Source organism: Marmota marmota, unplaced genomic scaffold, assembly GCF_001458135.2.
Source record: "Marmota marmota marmota unplaced genomic scaffold, marMar, whole genome shotgun sequence".
Classification (NCBI taxonomy): domain Eukaryota; kingdom Metazoa; phylum Chordata; class Mammalia; order Rodentia; family Sciuridae; genus Marmota; species Marmota marmota.
In genome coordinates, this window is record NW_025999977.1 from 59,578,486 (window position 1) to 59,599,560 (window position 21,075).

Consider the following 21,075-nt stretch of genomic DNA (forward strand, 5'->3'; position numbering starts at 1 on the left):
TAGGGACCACGGGCTTGGAAGGAGAAAGTGTCGGGAAGTGTCGGGGTGAGGGGTGTCTGGCACTGGCACTGGGTGTCTCACTCCAGGGGACATGTGGACAGCTGTGAGGCCAGGGGCTGGCCTAGCCAGGACTCTCCACCTTCAGTGTGTCCTGTGAGTTTGTAACAGAAGAGAGCGTTCCACCCTCTGAGTCCCTCTGAACGTAGACATCTCTCTCTGAAGTTCTATCTATTCCACCAAGTGAATAAAACTCTAGTGGTATAGACCGACAATGTGTCCCCCAAATCCACGGGCAGGAAGCCTCGCCTGTGGGACCACTGGAGATGGGCGTTAAGAGGGCAACTTGTGTGTAAAGAGGCCGCAGGCCGGGGGCCCTGGCCGGGACCTTGTCAGATGAGGAAAGACCAGGGCTCTCTGTCCCACCAGGACGCATGAGGGTGGCATCTGGAGGCAGGCAGTGGCCCTCCCAAGATCAGGTGGCTTGGAAGCCCCTTCTTAGACTTCATCTCCAGAACTGGGAGGAAAGGCAGGACCCTGGGCCCAGAGCCGGCCTGGGGAGCCAGGGCAGTCAGGGGAGGGCAGGCAGGGGATGCTGTGGCCACAGCTCCCACAGATGAAGACAGCCCCGAGCACCAGCCCCAGCAGGTCCAGGGGGCCTTGTCTTCAGACGCTGCTCCCCGTCCTCTCTGGAGAAGCTCGGCCAACGGCACCTGCAGAGGGGAGCCGAGCCCGAGGGGTGGCTTCCCTGGGCTGGGGTCGGGTGGGGCTCCCTGTGTGGACCTGTGTCCCTGCGAGGAGTTGCCTTGGTCTGAGGAGCAATGGCAGGAGGGCTTGGCTGTCCTAGGGGGCACTCTGGTCCTTGAGTCCTGACTGAAATACCCACGAACTCAGCTCTGGGCTCACTGTGGCCTGGCCCAGACCGTGCGCTAGAATAAAGCAGAAAGGTCACCTGCTGTGCTACAGAGCCCTGCGTGTGTCACTTGGTGCCTTGGGAAGACACACACCTGCACATGCAGACATGGGGCCTGGAAAAGGCTGGGAACCAACCCCCACACGCACCACAGAACGGGATCTGCTTTCCACCAAAGCTGTCGTCCTCATGACATCCCCATGGGCAGGGAAGGGCACCCCAGCTCTGCATCTCCATGACCCCAGCTCGGTATCCTCCATGGGGCAGGGAAGGGCACCCCAGCTGTGCATCTCCATGACCTCCTCCATGGGGAGAGGAGGGGCACCCCAGCTGTGTGTCCCCATGACCTCCTCCATGGGGAGAGGAGGGGCACCCCAGCTGTGTGTCTCCATGATCTCCTCCATGGGGAGAGGAGGGGCACCCCAGCTGTGCGTCTCCATGACCTCCTCCATGGGGAGAGGAGGGGCACCCCAGCTGTGTGTCTCCATGACCTCCTCCATGGGGAGAGGAAGGGCACCCCAGCTGTGTGTCTCCATGACCTCCTCCATGGGGAGAGGAAGGGCACCCCAGCTGTGCATCTCCATGACCTCCTCCATGGGGCAGCGAGGGGCAGAAGCAGCCAGCAGACCCTTGTTGCTCTTCAAGACGTGCTGGTCCTGACATGATGAGGTCCGTGAGTGGCCAGAAGGGAGGAGGGCTTCTGAGAGGAGGCAGGTCCTGATTACAGAAGGGCCTTGTGCTTGCTCTTGGTGATGTCTTCAGCCCTGACCCCAGCAGGCAGGTGGGGTCTGCACAAATTCTGGTGGGGACGCAGGGGTGCCGAGCTGTGTTTTTGTCATTAACTACTCTGGCTGACCGCCTGCTCCCCGCAGGTCCTTTGTGGCTCCCTGAGAGAAGCTCTGCATACGTCCAGGAGCAGTTAGGCAGAGGGAGGGCCATTCTCTCTCAGTCTGTTTGTTATCTTTGGCAAACTTCAGGTTTGACTTAGATCCGTAACTTAAGTGACAGATCCCTCCTTTCCCTTCCTCTGTACCACCCCACATCTGGCCCATGGTACGGGCTCAAGAATGCATCTGTAAGGGAAGGAGGAACTTTGTATGCACGTGTCAGCACCAGGTCAGGAACCAGTGGACGACCCAGGGCCCCAGGAGGCCGTCTCTTGCCATCTAGAACCTGGCCTCCCATCGCTCAGCCCGCTGTGGCAGCGGCCTTTCCATCACTGTGACCACAAGACCCAAGGCGAGCAGCACCGAGGAGCACAGTTTCCTTTGTCTCAGTCCCTGAGGTCTCAGTCCGCAGGCAGCTGACTGCACTGCTCTGAGCTGGGAGTGTGTGTGGAAGAAAGCAGCTCAGAAGTCAGTAGTACCACCTCTTGCAGCCCTACCCCACCTGCCCCCGCTGGCACCCCGCTGACCATTCAGTGATCCATCCCCTGGTTAGGTCACAGTCCTCATCCTGTGGTCATTAGCCTTTGAACCTTGCATTGCCTCACACATGAGCTCTGGGGCTCCTCACATCTAAACCACAGCACTGCTGTAACAGGGCGCCGTTTACGGGCAGCATAACAACGCCTGCTTACTGCTCGTGGTTCTGGATGCTGGGGAACCCAAAGGCCAGGTGTCCTTGGAGCTAGTGTCTGGTGAGGGCTGCTTTCCTGGTGTGCAGATGGCCCTGCATGTGGAAGACGGCTGGTCTCTCCTCTTGGTAAGGGGCACTGACTCCTGACGGATGCTCCATCCTTGTCCACTTAACCTCCCAGAGGACCTGACTCCTTGCAGCATCAAGTTAGTGCCACAAGATCCAAATTCTGGAAGAACACAGGCTCAGTCCACAGCACACTCGTGCATACATGTGACGGCTAACGCGTGTACATATATGTGTACAAATATGATTTATAATCTTAGGTTTATAATCTTAGGTTCTTTTGTAGATGGAGATGAAGAACTTTAAGATCTAGCAGCAAAGAGAATAGCAGAGAGACTCTGAGGGCATGTGTTGGCGTAAATGGACACATGGAGATTCTGCCTCCTTGGTTGGAGGACAGCCATGCAGGCAGAGGATGCGGCATCACGGGGAATCAGAACTCACAGCATTGTTCAGTTTGCTGGGATTTGGGACAAAAGGAAAGGTGGACGGCTGGCACGTGGCATCACAATGTCAGAGCTGTGAGTGCCAGGATGGGCCACAGGGCTTGCTATGGTGGACACAGCCAGGGAGGACCAGAGATGACCCAGCTCAGTGTGACACGGTGGCACGGCTTTCCATGGCCACAAGGAGGGAGAGCAGCAGAGGTGACCCTAGCAGGAAATGGGAAAGAGAAGGCAGGGGACATCTGGCGGGAGCAGCGACCTGTAACAGTCCCATCCATTATCTCCATTAATCCTCCTACTGTCGGGAGATGGGATTCGATCCTTGTCTGTGGGGGAGGGAGGGGACGGAGCAGCCTCAGTGCCGCTCGGAGTGGGATCTGCAGCTGGAGCGGAGCCAGGCACTCTTCCTTCCCACTGTGCTCGGATACGTGCGCAGCATGGGATGTGTGTGTGGAAGCTTCCAGAGCCATTTGGCATTGGGGCAACATTCAAGGGCATGATCGTTTTACACAACTATTTCCATGGTACTGCTAAAGCAGACGGGCTAAAGCGACTTAACTGGGTTTTTTTAAACCTCATTCTCCACCAGCACGTCATTTTGGAAGCACTGAGTGACCCCCTTGCCGAGGCTGGTCACTAGCCTCCAGTCACATGGAGGTGCGGAGCTGGTGTACGAGGCTGGCAATGAGGGACCCCCCACATCTTCCTAGTAGCTAGGTGCTGCACAGAACACCCCTAGAAGGGAGGCACTCTGGGAGGCGTTATCAAAGCGCCCTTTCTTTCCACCTTGTGAATGCATGTGTGCCCTCCCCCACAGACTCATTTACATAATTATATTTTACGCAGGCTAATAATTAAGTGGGTCTGAATTCCTTGGGCAGCAGGGAGACACAGGGAGGGAGGCCCGCTCTGACCAGCAAGCACCGGCGGCTTGAGCTGGGCGGCACAGCAAGAAGAGGAGGGCATCCTGTGCTGGAAGCTGATGGAACACAAGAGGTGACCCTAGAGGGAAATGGGAAAGACTCTCACCCAAGAGTCTCCTCACGGGGCTCCCAAGTGGCCTTGGACCCTCTCCATGTGCCACGCATCACACTGCCAAGGTGTCCCAACAGGTTCCCATGACTGCTTGACATTGATGTTGAACAGTGATTCTCCTTACACCTGTATCTACTTTTCATGATGAAAATTTTATGGAAGAATTTCACAAGGTATAGCTTGGTTGAAATGTGGAAAATTTGACCTTAAAATAATACCTTTTGTATTTCAATCAAAGGTGTTTCTTCCCCGACCCCCTTGGTTTTTTCTTCCTTATCTACCACAATCCCCCATGGGTAGATGTCTCACCTCATGTGCAAGTAATTATTCTACTCATCTCCCTGGCTCTTTATGATAAAATATATGGAAAGAGGATTTCTGTATTATGGGGGAGGATTATTTCATTATTTCCACACTTTTTAACATTTTTTTCCTTGTTAACAATGACGGGGGACATCATTGATGATTTGGAGTTCAAAAAATAAAATAGTTCCATCCAAAGTAGGCATGTACCTGAATCCAATGTATGTGAGCTAACTCAGAATTGAAAATGGACTTTATATCAAACTCCATATTGTATTTTATAAGTCTATCTCTAACATTTTGGAATTCCCATCTGATATTCTCCCAAATCTCACCCTTTACTAATATCCATCAGATGGGATCATAGATGAATCTTTAAGCCAGACGTTTACAGCAGGTATCAGGCTCAGTGGCATGGGAGTTTGGGGTGCTTTATGGAGCCTCTCTTCTTGGTCCTTGTTTTGGCCAGAGTTTTCTCTGTTGTGACCAAAGGACCTGACAAGAATAGTTTTAGAAGAGGAAAGGTTTATTTGGGGGCTCCTGGTTTCAGAGGTCTCAGTCCATAGATGGCCACCTCCATTGATGTGAGCGGACCGTCATGGCGGAAGGGTGTGGTCAAGGAGAGCAGCAGGGAACATGGCACCAGGATTCAGAGAGAGAGAGAGAGAGCTCTCCTCACAATACAGTATACACCCCCCTCCAGCCACACCACCTGTGTACAGTCTCCGCCCAGTGAACCTCGGGGAACGTCCTCCCCTGGGACCCTGGCTGTACAGGTGGCAGCCGTCCCACTTCCGTCTCGTCCTCGCAGCTCAGATGCACATCCCTACTGGGGAGGAGAGAATCAGACGGCCTCACAGGCCGTTTCTGCTGACCTGCCCAGGGCCTTGGGCCACACTGGGCCTCATCCTTCCAACTCCTCTTCCCCTGGAGAGCAGACGGGTGGCGCCTTCTCCTGTTGAGACCCGGATCTGTGCTCCACTCCACCTGTTGGAGACCTGGAGATTTCCTCTCCAGGAGTCAGATTCCCTGTGTCACATGAAGGACAGGCCTGTGCCAAACAGGCCTCCTGTGCAGGTGACCAGAGCCCCAGGGCAGCGCACCTGGCCAGGGCCACCTAGCAGCAGCCGTGGGGCTGTGATCTTGGGCACTGTTGGCCCCTCCTCAGACCTTCTCTACGGCTCATGCCTCACAAACCACCCTCCCAGCGTGAGTCTTCTCAAGGCTATCTGCACCCATTTTGTTCAGACTTTTCCTGGTTCACAGTCTCCCATATGGGTTTCTGGTCACCTGTAGGCAGGATAGCACCCTCTCTGTGCCAAGACACCCTTTGTCTTCCACCTGGCCTGCCCATGTTGTCCCCTTCCTCCAACCTGCCTGCCTCCACGCCTGCTGCTAGCCGTCTGCAGTGTCCTCACAGGTTCCCCAGCAAACACAGGCCCCGAGCAGCAGGCCAGAGTGACGCCCTCAGGCCTGACCTGCTCCACTCACCTTGATGCTCTCAGCACTCCCACTGCACCTAGGCTTCAGCAAGACCCAGAAAGAGCCCTTTGGGAGCAGAGGCTCCTGTCCCCCGGCACAGTTGGTGTCGATGCTGAATCCCGCCACAGGAGGACTGGAGCTCCTGCGAGCAGCTGCAGGCTTCCCGAGGCACAGTGCACAAGCATTCCCATGCAGAGCATGCGCTTCTGAAATGATCCCGGGCAGTGACATCAAAGTGCAGAGCCGTATTCCACCATGTAATGTCTCTGAGCTTTGCTGAGTTGTCCCTGGAGAACTCCATTGTTGACCCCCAGAATGGGAGTGGAGCCCTCCTCTTGGAGCTCCATGGAGTGCTCCTCATGGAGATGCAGGGAACCTCCTCATGGAGATGCAGGGAGCCCTCCTCGTGGAGATGCAGGGAGCCCTCCTCGTGGAGATGCAGTGATCCTCCCTCATGGAGATGCAGGAAGCCCTCCTCATGGAGATGCAGGGAGCCCTCCTCATGGAGATGCAGGGAACCTCCTCATGGAGATGCAGAGAGCCCTCCTCATGGAGATGCAGGGAGCCCTCCTCGTGGAGATGCAGGGAGCCCTCCTCGTGGAGATGCAGGGAACCTCCTCATGGAGATGCTGGGAGCTCTCCCTAGGATGACCTTCAAGGAATTTTACAAGGACCTTGAATCACAGGGAGGCTGCTGAGGTCTGGGCCACCATTGCAGCTGCTGGCCACCCAGTCACCTGTGCTGGGCTGTGTTCTGTCTTGGCCACCATGCAACCCGCTTGCCCTCCAGCCCTTGGAGGACTGCTGAGCTCACCAGGCCTCAGGTACCCACTCAACCTCTCACATCCATAGGTTTTGTTTCCTCCTGGTGCCTCAGTATGATGTCAGATCCCACCACTCCCAGACGCCCCGTCACCACATCTAGAGCCCAGTGCATCCATTGCTTGGTACCTACTTCAGCCTGCTCTTCCTGTTTCCCATTATCTGTTGAATAATTGCCACGACCCTGTGATATGTGCGCCCTTCCCTCCAGCATCTCCAGGGGGAGGAGGCTGAACTGGAAATTGAAGGGTCTGCTTGAGGACCCACAGGGTGAGGTCCCAGTTCTCACGGGACGGAGCCCCACCTGCTGCTCTCTGCACCTACTTCTAGGAACCACTGCCAGGTGCTGCCTCTGGACCTGCCCTCTGGCCTGCTGTGGTTCCTCCTGCACTCTCTGGACGCTGCTGGACAGGTCTCTTTGGGCCTAGGGACTCTCTTATTGTACTCATAATGGTGGCCACGTCTTGAATGTATTCTTTGACGTACATAATCTCATTTAATTCTGATGAATACTTGAAACTAAATGCCAACATTTTCATTAAAAAAAAAAACACTAAATTTAACTACCAAGGTTTTATAGAATGATAGGCAGGAATTTGAACCCAAGCCCTAGGCTTCCAATCTTCACTCTTCGTGTTGAAGCTCCACTCCTCTCAGTGTCCCTGCGTTTGTTCTGGGATCTGGCACATAAGAAGAGCTTTGAAGGCCAAGTTGCAGTTGATTCTGTCCCCTGTGCCCTGGGAGCAGTGCTGAGAGTCACTGCCTTGACCTGCACCTCAGCGCTGACCTTTTATGGCCTCTGGCTCTGGTGGTCTGCAGCTGGCTGGGAGCCTGTGGCACACAGGTGTGGTGCAACCAGGAGACTCTCCGTCCCCAGGTCCCATGCTGGTTCCACACGGAGCCAGAGCTCAGTCTGTCCAAGCCAGATGGATCGGAATCGTGTGCTTTGGCCTGCTCTGCAGGTCCCTGTGACTTGGTTATAGAGGGCTTGGCTGCGACCTTGTGTTGTCGTCTGTGACCTCTACATAAGGTCATTCACAAAGCATGGTTCTTGTGAGCCGAGTGTCGCTGTGGGCTTGGGGTGAGGACTGGGAGTGCTCAGGGCATGAGCTTCTTCCCATGTTGTGGAGCACTGCCTAGATGCCCCTACACGAGAAGAGGCCAGGCCTGGGCATTTGGGGGTGTGGGACTCCTGGAGGCAGAGACGCTGGGTCTCAGGACAGCCATCCAGTTGGGTGGGCATGCCACAGGAACCCACTAACAGCACGGGGACAGGGCTCAACTCAACGTGGCTCTGGGGCAAGCATGGGCTTCAGCCCTTGAGTCTGGGCTCCGGCTCCCGCCCTGAGTCCCCGCTCAGCAAGCTCACTCTCCTTCGCCACAGATTTTGCAAGTGAGGAGTTGGACACTAGGGCTCTTCTTGTAGAACTGCTCCAGGGGTGGACTGCGCGGGGTCCACCAGCTCATGGCACAGGCTTGCAGGAAAGGCAGGGTGCGCCCATCCTCCCGCAGCCTTCCAAGCTCCATAACAAGGTGGCCGTTCCCGTGCCCATCTCCAGTCAGCCACAGGGGTACGGGCCTCTTCTGAGCTACCTACCAGGCTCCTGGGCTGAGAGCTGGGTCAGCTGCCTGGCTGAGAGGGTGGTGCAGGGAGCAGGAGCAGGAGAAGGGGCTGCCAACCCCAGTGTCCTTGCGTGGCCTCATCCCGCCAGCTGCGTGACGGCTCGCACTCCTCCAGTAGGTCACCTGCAGCACAGAAGCCACGCATTTCTCTGCTCTTGTGCCAAGGTGACCCTCATCTTGCAGTCCACCTGTGGCTGGGCTTTGCTCATCCTGACCCTTCTCCTGGGTGTCGAGTGAAAGGCAGCCTGAGGCCCAGAGCTCAGAGGCTGTGGGTGCTCCCACCTCAGCCACAGAAGCACCTGCTTCCTGCTCAACCTCAGAGCCCCCCTAAATGCAGACGGAGGACTGCTCAGGGGACAGCAGTCCCTGGACCAGGCCCACGGGAGTCGCACCTGGTCATTCAGAGAAGGCTTCAGGTTAACTCCCTTCCCAAGAGCAGCCGTCCTTCTCCACGATCCTTCTCTAAGCCTAGTTCCAGTGTGTTTTATATTTGACATTTTTGCCTGCGTTTTTCATCCTGCCTTTTGGGGGAAAATCATTTTATTTGTTTACTTTGTGCTACTGTCTTCCTCCTTTGAAGAGCTAGATTGTTTACTACCTGCAATGTACGTGCTGGTGGCCTGTGCAATGCTCCTAGAACATAAACTCTGTCCTAAAACCATCTATGAAGGAAGAATGATCCATGTCAAAAAGCGTCTTTAGTTGGACTTGGGTGGCATTAATTTGGTCACCCTGGTTGGCTAGAAAATTTAGATCAGCAACCACGTGGGGCACTCAAGCCTCATATGTGGTCGCAGCTTCCACAGTGCGTGTGCAAGTGCCCAGCTGCTAGGCAGGCACCACGGGCACCGGGCCGTCTTAGGCCTCAGGGAGTCAGAGGCGGGACCCAGCCGGCCCGGCAGCCGCTCATTGACGATTTTGCCTCAAAGCTGGTGCTTCACTTATGTACTCCACAGCATTCAGTCAGTGCCTACTATGTGTCAGACACCTCCTAGGTGCTGTGATTCATTGGTGGAGAGGAACCCACCTGGCGGAGCTCCAGCTGAGGGTGGCTCAGGGGGCACCAGGGGTGACTGTGGCTCATGGAATTCCCGCCTCCGGCTTGGACTTAGCAGATACCCTCATCACAATCACCCTTTATGGCAACATTCGATATTATGCGTTATCTCCTTCCTTTTGGACTTTTACAACTTTTTTCCTAAGGAAAGGAGGAGCATTCTTTCCAGCTGGTTCTATAGCTGGTGAGATGCCCGGCATGGTTTCCTGAGGCAGGTTCAGCCTTGCCCCTCACAGCAGGCACCAAGCTGCTCCTCTGTCAGAGGGTCATTGGACATTGTTAACGTGCGCTCGGTTCTGGTATCTGCCCCCCTCCCTGTTGATGTGTGCTGGCCACTGTTGTGCGGAGGCTGTGTCTCCAGCTCTGTGGCTGCCTAAAGGGTCACCTCTCAGCCCCCTCCCCACAGCAAGGGTCTCAAGGACAATCCCCATTATACCTGACATGGAGAGAGACTGTGCCTAGCCCTCCGAGGGTCTTGCTGATAGTCTTCTTAGTTCCATTCAATGATTCTGCTTCTACTTCACATCAGCAGATGATGCAGTTATACTCCTCATTCACAGCACTCCTTCTTGATTTCTGGCTAGAGATTGTAATCAGATTTATAATGCAAATGAGCACAAGTATCAAAAGACGTGTGTGTAAGTCCTTTTAGAAATGCAGCTTTCTGTTCTGCTTTGATGGTTCCAAGTCCAATAAAACGAGAAGAGATTGTCGAAAGCCATGTTGGAGGGGCTGGGAGGCAGCTCCATGGTAGAGGGCTCACGTGGCATGTTGGAGGCCCCGGGTTCACTCTTCAGCACAGGAGGGAAGGAAAGAAGCTGTTAGCTGCAGATTCTGTTGGAGGCAGGTGGCGGGGCTGAGTCGCTGAGACAGGATGTGATGGTGCTTTGGGGAAGTGACCTGAATCTGTGGAGCTAAAAAACCAATAAGTTTGTCTTAGAAGAGTAGACTGGAATTCCAGGAAAGAGCATTCTAGCCAAATACCACGGATAGTTCTTGAGAGCAGAGAATTTGAAAATTCAGCAGCACTTCTCTAGAGAAATGCTAAGAACACTATCCCAGAATAGATTAAAAAGACAAAACAGAACTAATAAGCTTCTTTCCTCACTGGATCGAAACACCGGTCTGGTACCAGGTGAATACTGGGTCTGAGGATCCTCTTCAGTGAGTATACTCTACAGATGGGAAGATCTCCATCGTGCCCACAGAGCTACAAGCAGACAGAAAACCTGGGGACGTGTCTTACAGGAGATTTCAATCCATCAGAGTCTGGGTGTAATGTAATAAAAATTGTTCTCCAGGAAATGAGCTTCTTTAAAATAGAAATAAACATGAGGATAGAAAGTAAAAAGAAAAAAAAAAATTCCGAACTACCTGTGCCCAGAGCAGAGGGCTTAGTTTGAAGCCCAGAGTGAGATCTTGTGAAACTGGAAGGACTGGAACTTGGGAGATAGTCAGAAGCCACAGTCTTGGCATTGATTCCTGTAGACATTATGCCTACTCAGTATACCCATCACTCCTACTTGGGATGCAGTAAAAATTATTAGTGATCACATACTACCAAATGCTGAACACGTACTTTAAAATTTCAAAGTCTCCTTCACAAATGTTATTCCATTTGATTCTCAGGAAATTTTTGTCCAGATGTATTCCTCTGGCATCCACTGTATGGATGAGGTCTGCAGGCCCCGAGGGAGACAGTCATTCGCATGGGCCATGTGTCAATCAAGGAGCAGCCAGGTGTGAAAACCTGGTTTATTAGAATCCCTGCCTCTCTGGGCAGTGTGCTTTCTGTGCTAGTTGGTGGGTGGAGGCTCTGGGGAAGGAGGGGACTCGTCAGGGGGAGCGAGGCAGCACTGGAGGCTGAGCGGGTGTGCATGGGGCCTGGGGCCTGTGGGGCCTTCCCTGCTCTGTGGCGTCCAGGAACACGTGTTGCAGTTGCAGGAGGCGGTGACTGCTCCAGCAGCACACAGGCCCGGTTCTCCCGTCGTGGAACCCCGGTCAGTGCTGCTGGATCTTTTTCTTTTTTTTTTTCATATAGAAGACAGTGGAGCTAAGTCAGTTGAAGGACTCCACCAGTGCATCTGGCCAGGGAGGCGTAGGGGGACTGGAACCCAAGCTCTCCAACCTGAACCATCAACACACCCCTTGCCCTGTCAGCCAAGCTGATGACATTTCACAGAATGGATCCCAGTGGCCACGTTTGCCACTCCATGATGAATCCCCTAGACCCTAGTGAGTTAGATTTTCAAGTTCCAATGTCACCCTTTGGGACACATTCCTGTTCCTCTCCCCCAGCCTGGCGAGGCCTAACTGGCAAGTGGAGTTGTACGTACTTAAGGGACATAGCATTTGATGTGACACAGGAATACATTGTGCATGGCCACCGTGATCAAGCTATGAACACATCCGCCTCCTTCCATAGTTACCTTCCCTTTTTATGAGAAGTTAAGATCTCTTCTCTCAGCAAATGTCAAATACACAACAAGGTCTCATCAACTAGAGTCACGGGGCTATGCATGAGGTGTCCAGAACCTATTCTTCCTGCCTAACTGAAACTGTGTCCTTTGGGGACATCTCTCCATTCCCCCTCCTCATCAGCACCTGCTAAGGACTGCCGGGCTTTCTGTTTCTGTGAGGTGGATTTTTAGACTCCACATGTGAGATTATGTGGTATTTGACTTTCTGTCACATGCTTATTTCCTGTAACACGGTGTCCTCTCGGTTCCTCAAATGCCAGGCTATCCTTCCAAGCTGAACAGTATTCCACTCTGCACATACAGTCGATCTCTACCTCTTCTCCCATGATGTCACATGACAGGTGCAACTCCAATGTAGGTCTTCCCAAGTCTTAATCTTGTGAATCTGAGACTTTGAAGTGAACCATCAAAGAAGTAGATTTTACAATTTTTGAAATATTAGATCTAAGAGTGAAATTACTGCTTATGTTTCTTTTGTATTTCTCTCTAAGACTTTCTCTTTGGGGGCTGGTCTTTTCTTTTTTCTACTCTCCTGAACTTGCCATAGTAAGGAAAATAGATTCTGGGTCTTCCAGGCCCAGGAGCTCACAGATACCTGGAGACGCAGCAGGTGTCACTCAGCCAAGCTTTGCAAAATAAATAGATACAAGGGGCTGACCTTCAGGAGGGTGCACTTCTTTGCGCAGATTGGTTTTCCTGATGGAAAGGTCTTTTGTGATCAGTGAGTTTTTACTTAGAAAGTCAGGCTCTGCATTTGTGAAGAGAAGAGTCTATTTTGGAGAGATCTCAGGTACGTTTCCTTGAGTTTTTGAATCTGGGAAAGAGAGGGATGTTTCTTAAAACCATAAATTGTTTCAGACATTGTAGAAATCTTCTGATCCAAACTTAGTAAAGATTTGAAATTTTTTCCTACTCACCCAAACGTCTGATTTTGTTACTATTTCTTCACCATCTCTGACTTAAAATTCAGTCTACATGTAGCACACACATATCTTTTGGGGACTCCAAGGGCCACCATCATCCTCACAAGCAATGGAAAGAGAAGAAAGCAAAGGTCCTTGTGGTCCCACCAGAGAGGTAGCACGGAACCAGGGCAGCCTGGGGAGGAACCAACAGCTGTTCAGATATGAACCCCAGAATCCAGGCCACAAAGGCCAATTTCAGGGCTGCGTTCACCTGAGTTAGTTCCCACTCTGCAGGAAGTACCAGGCAGGACCTGCTGTTGACCGATGGTGGTGCGCCCGAGGCAGGGCTCTCAGTGCGGCCCCATGATCAGCCAGTAGCATCCCGTGGGGACTTGTTGGAAAATAAAATAATTGGTTCCACTCCAAGTCTACAGAACCAGGCGCTCTGGGGCTGGGCCAGGACTGTGTGCTTCATAAGCTCTTTAGGTGAACACTTTGGAAATCACCGTCCTGCGGTACTGCCAGGGAGGCAGCACTGGAAGTTTGTATGAATGCAGGACTACGTGCATATTCGTAAGTGTGTGCATTGGCAGTGTGTGGACACAGGAATGCTCTGCACACACTCTCACCTCACGCACATTAACGGACAAGCAGCACCATCTGTTCCGCTCTTCCTCTGGGTGCAATCCTGCAGCTGTTCCTCTCTGCTGACACACACATTGCTATGCCTTTGCTTCTTATTGCAGCTTTGGCCACTCACGTCAGCATTGCCAGCCATACAACACAGTGGTTTCTCTCTCTTGAATAAACATTTTGTTCTTGCCTGCAACTCAGGAGAGCTACTGTTGTCCTGACTCAGAGTTCTCATCCTCTTGGTGCAGTGTTCTCAAGGTCACACTCTCCTTGGACTCCCGTTCCCAGCATGACTGCAGTGGTGGGGCACATCACTCTCAGGGCTCTCCGCTCACACCCATGGCTGAAACCTGTCTGTGTGCCTGGCTTTGCTGACGCCTGAGGTGGGTGGGGAGTACTTGAGAGGTGACCACAGTTCTCCCTCTGTGGTAGCATAAGAACTACCGTCCTCTCACCCTGTACGTCTCCATATTTCAGCTGCAGAGAACGATCAGGGGGCAAAGCTGTGCTTTTGCTGTGAACCAGTGCCCTCCAGGCACAGGGAAGGACGGCCCCCGAGTCACCCCAGCAGGCCCTCTAGGCATAGTGCAGATGGACTATGGTCTCCCTCAGGGGGCACACATTGGCTCAGGACGCGACTCTGGGTGTGCTGTCCGGGTGACAACAGGTGTGATGGGATGAATCCAATGTCACACAGGTGGAGCAGGCGTCCATGCACCACACACTGTGAATGGACCCAGCCTGAGAAGTCAATGGGAACTGATCTAATTGTTGTTCCCAAAGTCAACCGGACTTCCTTCCCACTGGCTCACTCTCCTGCCCCTTTCTGGAGCAGCCTGTGTGGTGGCGGGTCACAGGACGGGGCAGAACATGGGGCTTGTCCTAAAATGAATAGCCCTCAGTGTCCCCCTGCTGTGGAGCATGGCGTGGCCAAGAAGCAGCAGAGCTGGGGTGGACAGTGGGAGGGAAGGAGCTGCCCTGCAGAGGGTGGCCACCAGAGGACTGAACGAGGACAGAGACACCCCGTGTTAGGAAGGCGGGGTGCTCAGTCACAGCAGCGTCCCTCAGACAGGTCTCATTGTCCCAGCTTTTCTTGTTTTTTTATTATTTACTAGTTGTTTGTGTGTCTTTGGTTCTTGTTGGAAGTGAGTGGGCCGTGACCCTAACTCCATGGAAACAGCAATGAACTAAGTTGGAAATACCGAGGAGGAAGGAGAGCCCAGAGCAGGCCACAGAAGCTCCGGGGACAGGGTGACATTTCCTCGTGGTGGCAGGCTCGGGGGGAGGCACAAGGCTGGTGGCGCGTCTGGGGATACAATCTTCTCAGGAAGGAGAACAACTGGGACTCTGTGACAGTGAATCTCTATTAAGTAAGAATTGGAATAAGAATCCCAAAGACATTTTCAATACGAAAGATAAACTTTTGTCATCCTGCTGTGTAACTTTGAATTCTGTATCTGTAGCACTATTCAAATGATGATGTGATCTTATCTAAGATTTATCCAAGCGAGTGCCGCCTTTCTCGGAGACAGGAGGAAGCCGAGGCGTGGGTAGTGCCCACGCCACCTGCTTGGCAGTGAATTCTTATAGGAAGTGCTCTGGGGCCCAGGAAATGCCTGTGTGCTGGTCACATCACAGGCTGAGACATCGCAGCCTGCAGGGTACCTCTCAGGGACCAGGCAGCACTTGCTAAGCCATGTGCCCACCGCCTCTGGCCATGCACTGGTGACAGGCTGGACTCTGAAGGCAGCTTCTAGAGCCTTTCCCATCCGGCCTTCCACAGATCCTCATGGGGAGTCTATTATTTGTTCCGTCGTATGCGGCAGGTGGCATAGCGTGTGCAAACCCCTGTGTGTGGGTGTGAAAATTAGCAAGTGCACCATAGCCTCTTAGAAGTGGGGCACAGCAGGCAGGTCTGAGAGGGGCACCTAAGGCAAGGACGTCGGCACCTCGGGCCTCCTGCAGCCTGTCCTGTGGTTACTTCCTCCAGGTCACCCTGTCTGTGTGTGTGTGTCTCCCGCCCTCGCTCCCTCCCTCCCTCTCTCTCTTCCTCTCTCTCTCCGGACATTTTCCTTGAACTGCGTATCTTTTAGTCTAACACACATTTTAAGCAAGCTGAGATGGAAGCTGATTGACAGCCTAATGCAGGCAAAATCCGCAGGTGGCCTGGGTGGGCCAGTGTCCCAGAAACTCCGACCTGCTGCGACACCCCGCTTCCTTGGCTGAGGGCAGACCCCCATCCCTCTGAGGTTGAGCCTGAGGAACACTGCTCCTCAGGTGCATGTGGACGCTATTTTTAGCAAGCAAGCTCCTGGTCCTTCCTTTGAACCGCACCCCTTCCCCTTGGAGGCCTAGATGTAACAGCACCCTCAGCTGGCGAGGCCGGGCACCACCATGGTGGAGAGAACCCAGAGAACCGTTGTGTCATGCTGGTGATGACTGTCACCCAGAGATTCCACAGGCTGACTCAGTCAAAGTCAGGTAGCGAAGAGCTCGGGCAGCTGGCGCCTGCAGAGCTGAGGGGCGCCCAGGCAGGAGGGTGCTGTCGGGGGCGTCTGTGAGCGGAACCCAAGGTGTGGAGCCAGGTCAGGCAGCAGGGCCTGGGCCTGGAGCTGGCCAGGCTCTCTCTGAGCTGCAGTGTCCTCCCCAGCAGCTCACTCACCCCCTCTCCTCCCTCCTCTTCGAAGGGCTAGAATAGCACAAGCCAAGCTATTTTTATGTATCCTTCCCTTTGGTTGCTTTTAAAATTTGCAGAAAGAGTTGTGTAAGAACCTGACTGAAATCAGGGCTCTAAGGTAAGGGATAGGAATTTGGCTTAATTTGCTAGGTTTTTATTCCCTTGTCTGTACATGTAAATTAAGATTAGGGTAGGCACCTTAAAAATACGTTGTGAAGGCAAGAATAATCTGGTTTACACTATTTTGTGCCCCCAGAATGTTCTAGAAGCCTCGGGTAGAGGTGGAGGAAGATGAGACAGGGAGCCTCAGAGTGTACCCAGGGCTGCAGGTGCCCCTCTCTCCTCTTCTGTCTCCATCCAGTCTACCAGCAAACACCTGCCAGGCTGCAGCCGATCTTACGTGCATCTATTTGGAAACCAGCTTTACAATTACAGTAAGAGCCCGGCTGGACCAGTGTGGTCTCTGCACTGCCCCCTTGCGGAGCTGCCCCCATGGCCCTCCTGGATTGCAGAATGCAGGGGTCAGCCATCAGTCTCTGTGGGGAAATAGCCAGGAGTGGTACAGGGCAGTGTGGACACCGTCATGGAGACAGACCAGAGCCGGGTGAATGGCTGATGCGGGCAGGTGGAGGGCAAACCTCACTGGGCCCTCGGCCTGGACCTGTGTCGGGAGGAACAAAGTTCAGGGCAGGGTGGGCAGAGAGCAGTGAGTGGACAGGGGAGACAGAAGAAGGCGGGAAGGTGAGCTGAGGCCAGCCGGGTGCGGGATCTCCCCAGCCCACCCTTGAGCCCTCCACAGGAGGACAGAGCCAAACTTGGGCTCACACTTCTCCCCGGCTACAGTGGCGTGGCCTTAGGAGAGGCTCCGTTTAGTTTTCATGCTCACCAAGTGCCTACTGTGTGCGCTTGGTGCTGAGTGAATTCCCTCCTTCTGCGCCCACTCTGAGTAGCCCCAATTAGATGCTCTAAAGAAAAGAACTTGGAGGGTTTCTCATGAGACCAAGGCCTTCATCATGGAGCACAGCTGACTCCAGACCCCAAGAGGCTCTCAGCGTGGGTCCCTTATGTCTTGAAGCTGGGGCCACAGTCAGGAAGCATGCAGGACACTCTCTGGAGGGCCACACCCCTTGCAGGGAGCTCATCCAGGGGTGTGGTGCTGACTGGCAGGCGGGGGGTTGCAGGGCTGGGGTGCAGCCTGACTACCATGCTGGGTTCCCCGGGGGTGGAACCTGGAGTGGGCAGGTGGCATCCCATGGACAGGCCACCAAAGGGGCCTCCAGGGGACTCCATGTGCAAGGGCAGGAGGAGTAGGGATTCACAGAAGCAAATAATAGAAGATAAAGGAAATTGTCAGAGAAAAATAAATACACTGCCTCCAATTTCACTGTGAGAGCTGTTGGCTCTTGGCATCCACGTGACTTTTTGTAAGGTTTTATCCTTCACTTCATATTAGAATCACTTCTCTTGCCTTCAGAGTCTTAAGTAAATATTAATTTAAGAATATACAAAATATTTTATTTATTAAAATACTTTATTTAATATTCCCTAATTTTAAACATCAAGGTTTTTTAGTCCCTTTAATCATAAAAAATGCCCCATCTAGCTGTAGTCCTGGAACATGGGAGGATGAGGCAGGAAGATTCCAAATTTAAGGCCAGCCTCTGCAACTTAGCAAGACCCTGTCTCAAAATAAAAAGATAAAAAGGGCTGGGTATGTAGTTCAAGTGCCCCTGGATTCAGTTCCCAGTAACCACCACCCCCGACTAAAAAGGCAGCACTTAGGATTTTTCTTAAAGTTTGCTAATTTTTTTTACGAGTTCTTAAGAGGGGACTAACTGGGACACATGCTGCTGATCAAGTGTCCAGCGTAGCTTGGGAAAGGGACAGCACTAACTCACATGGCCATGAAGAGGGCTATGGCAATGCCCAACAGGGGTCAACGTGCCCTGGCCTGGAGCCTTTGTGGCCAAGCACAGTGGCATGTGCTGGACCCACCCCGCTCTCAGAAATGGCAGCATCACTCTGAGCGCTTACTCGCAAAGGCCTAGAAACTCAGGCTCCAGACAAGTAAATGATTCATTAATGGGCACCCTCTGGGAGTCAGTCAAGACCACGGGGTCTCACGTGTCCCTCCAGTTCTGGCCTGGCTGCGGTCTCAACTGCCTGATGCCTGGACATACGTGCACAGTGCAGTACCTGTGTGGTGGCTCATGCAGTCGCTGCCCAGGATGTAGCCCTGTGGATTTGAGCAGGCACGGGGAGGGGCCTCCCATAGCGAGGCAGTAGCCTGACACAGGCACGGCACTCAATACGGGCCATGTTGCCCTGCTCTGTGCACATTCCTCCAGCTGCTGAAGTCCTGGGTCAGCAACCTTAGGAGTGCATGTAAAGATGTCCCTCCACATCCCACAGCACCCGATTGCCAAATTTGCAGACCTTCCCGTCACTGCCCCTCACCAGCTCCCTGGAGAAGTAACGGAAATTGCCCGCATCATGCCTGTGGCAGGGGCTCCGTCCTCAGGTGGAAGGCTTCGAGGGTCAGAGGTGATGGGCTGCTTGTGCACCTGCAGATTTCTGCTGCTGTGGAGGTCAAGGTGTCCACAGACCCCTGTGAGATAGGTGTTGCCACCTCTCCCCCAGCTCCTCAGACACTCAGTTCACAGGGAGTAGCTGGTGCTGTGTGGTGAAGGCTGGAGGAGACTTCTGCTTGTCTCTCCCTGGCGCTCAAGATGACACCTGGATCAGCTTACTGGTCTCCAGGTCAGTGGTCCAGAGGGAGTCTCACCAGGGCAAGATGAAGGCCATCAGCGCCAGCTCCTCTCTCTGGGGGCTGAGCTCTGGGCTCCTGCCCTACCCATTTTCAAAGCCGGCCATGCAGCATTTCCCATGATGACCTCAACAAATTTGAATCAAGCACTGAAAGTGTGATTCTTATTCTTCCTTTATATTGATCATAGTTGGTCTCTATCTTCAGTTTCCAGAATTTTTTAAAATAAGAGAAATGTCAAATCCATCTACACAAAGTGATGTCATCTAGCAGTCTTTCCATATGAATAAATTGATGTCAACCACAACGGTCTCTCTGGTGCATGCAGGTCTGTGGGCACCCAGCCCTCCCTGCGGGAAGCAGCCCTGCGGGAAGCGGCTCTGGGCCTCCTCACACCCACTGCGGCAACTAAGCTGGTTCTGAAGCACCCACACGGGGGCCACTGAAGACGGCTGGGACCTTGGAAACTTGATCCAGCGTCTGGGTTTTCTCCAAACAGCTTCTTCTTGACGCCCAAGGTGATTTCCATAGCAGCTAAAACTGCTCAGCACTACCTTCCAGGCACTGAATTAATGGCTTCCATCCCTGAATTTATATGAGGACCACAGAATCCTAAGACTGAGAAACAGGGAAACCAAAGTGCTGTGCGAGATCCTCCCCAGGGTAGCCCGACCGCTGCAGTCAGGAGCTACCTTGGAGCCGGTGGAGAGCCCACGGTTCCCAGATGTCACCGTCCCAGTTAGCTGCAGAAGTGGCATTGAGACACATTATAGCATTTCCGTGCTAATGCATTTATGTTTGGGGTTTTGGTTGTTGTTGTTTGCATTCTGGGGATTAAACACAGGGTTGCTTATGCACTGAGACACACCCGACCCTTTTTTGTTCTTATTTTTGAGATAGGGTCTCACTAAGCTGCTGAAGCAGGCCTCAAACTTGAGATCCTCTGCCTCAACTTCCTGGGTGACTGGGATTCCAGGGGTGCCACCGCCCCCAGCTGAGCTAATGTTCAGTCACTCCGGGTGCCTTAGCCTTCTGGTAGCACTGCTGTCTGGGACCCTTCCCACACGGCAGCACACACTGTGATCAGAACCCACATGCCCTAGTAGAAATGCTTGAAATCACAACCTCCGAGATTCTGCAGCTATTTTGTTACGTAGTCAGTGCAACTGCCTTCTGGGTGTGCCGGAAGTTCAGTGTTCAAAACGCTCGTCTGTCCGTTCTGGCTGTGGCCTCTGCCATGCCTGTCTGCCTCAGCACATGCCTCGGGTCGCCAGGCGCAGAGGACGGTGCTGTGACGTGAGGACTTTTGCTAGTTGCTAACCTTCCCAGGCATGGTGGTTTTGGTTTGTGAAATGTTGTGGAACTCTCACCAACAGTGACTTCACTACACTGGGGGCAGCTACAGCTAGAATCACAAAACAAACTCACACACACAGAAGCGCAGGAGAGGTGTGTGCTTGGGTTCCTGTATCCAAGGTGGCTGTGTTGGGAGGGATCCTGTGGCAAAGCAGGTGCTTCCTACCAGACCTTGGGCTCCCGGGAAAGCAGGCCTGTCAGGGGCAAGGTCAGTGTGCTCTCCATTTTACACTAATAGAACCGTGCCCTGGGGACATCGGTGAGTTTGTATGATGCTTGTCCTCAGCTAGCTCTAAAAGGTATAACATCCATATTAGATTTTATCCTTTTTTTGAGGGGGAATGCTTAAATCCACGTGAGGCTACGGTCTGATTCAAGCAAGGCTGAAGAAGATAAGTTTATACAGGAGATTATTTATTTTACAAAAGAATCATTCTATTTGCAAAGGAATTCACCAAGAACGTCTTTGAATAGTTCTCCCGGAGGCCATTTAAATAGGATCAGCCTGCCCAGAGCCGGAGTGGAGCACTCCACACTCCGTCCAGGAGGCTGAGCACATGCACCTTTACTCAGTGGGACTTGGACTTCCCCCTCACATGTCCGGCTTCCTTTCCCCCTGACTGGGGCAGATGCCTCTTCTTCCTGGCTCTCATCCCCTACCCTGCCGTCATTCCTGCTGCTCTGTGGCCAGTCTCCTCAGCCAACGCTCAGGCTCGTCCCCCTCCTGCAAGCCCTGGTGTCCTCTGTCTCCTTCCCTTGGGGCTGCACCTGCTCCCTCCACCCTCCACCCACAAGCTCCAGAACCCGGGCACCGCAGCTGAGGCTCTGCCTCCTCAGAATGTGCTGCCCTTCTCCCTCATGTCTAGGTCTAAGTGCTGGCCCTCCTATCAGACCAAACACCGCGCAAGAGCCTGACACCTTTTCACGTGGCCCTC

General features: G+C 53.3%; 1 protein-coding gene across 27 annotated transcripts in view; it reads left to right on the top strand.

Moving 5' to 3' along the window:
• Myt1l (myelin transcription factor 1 like) overlaps positions 1 to 21,075 on the top strand; it is a 340,605-nt gene that overhangs the window by 42,981 nt on the left and 276,549 nt on the right. The window lies entirely within an intron of this gene.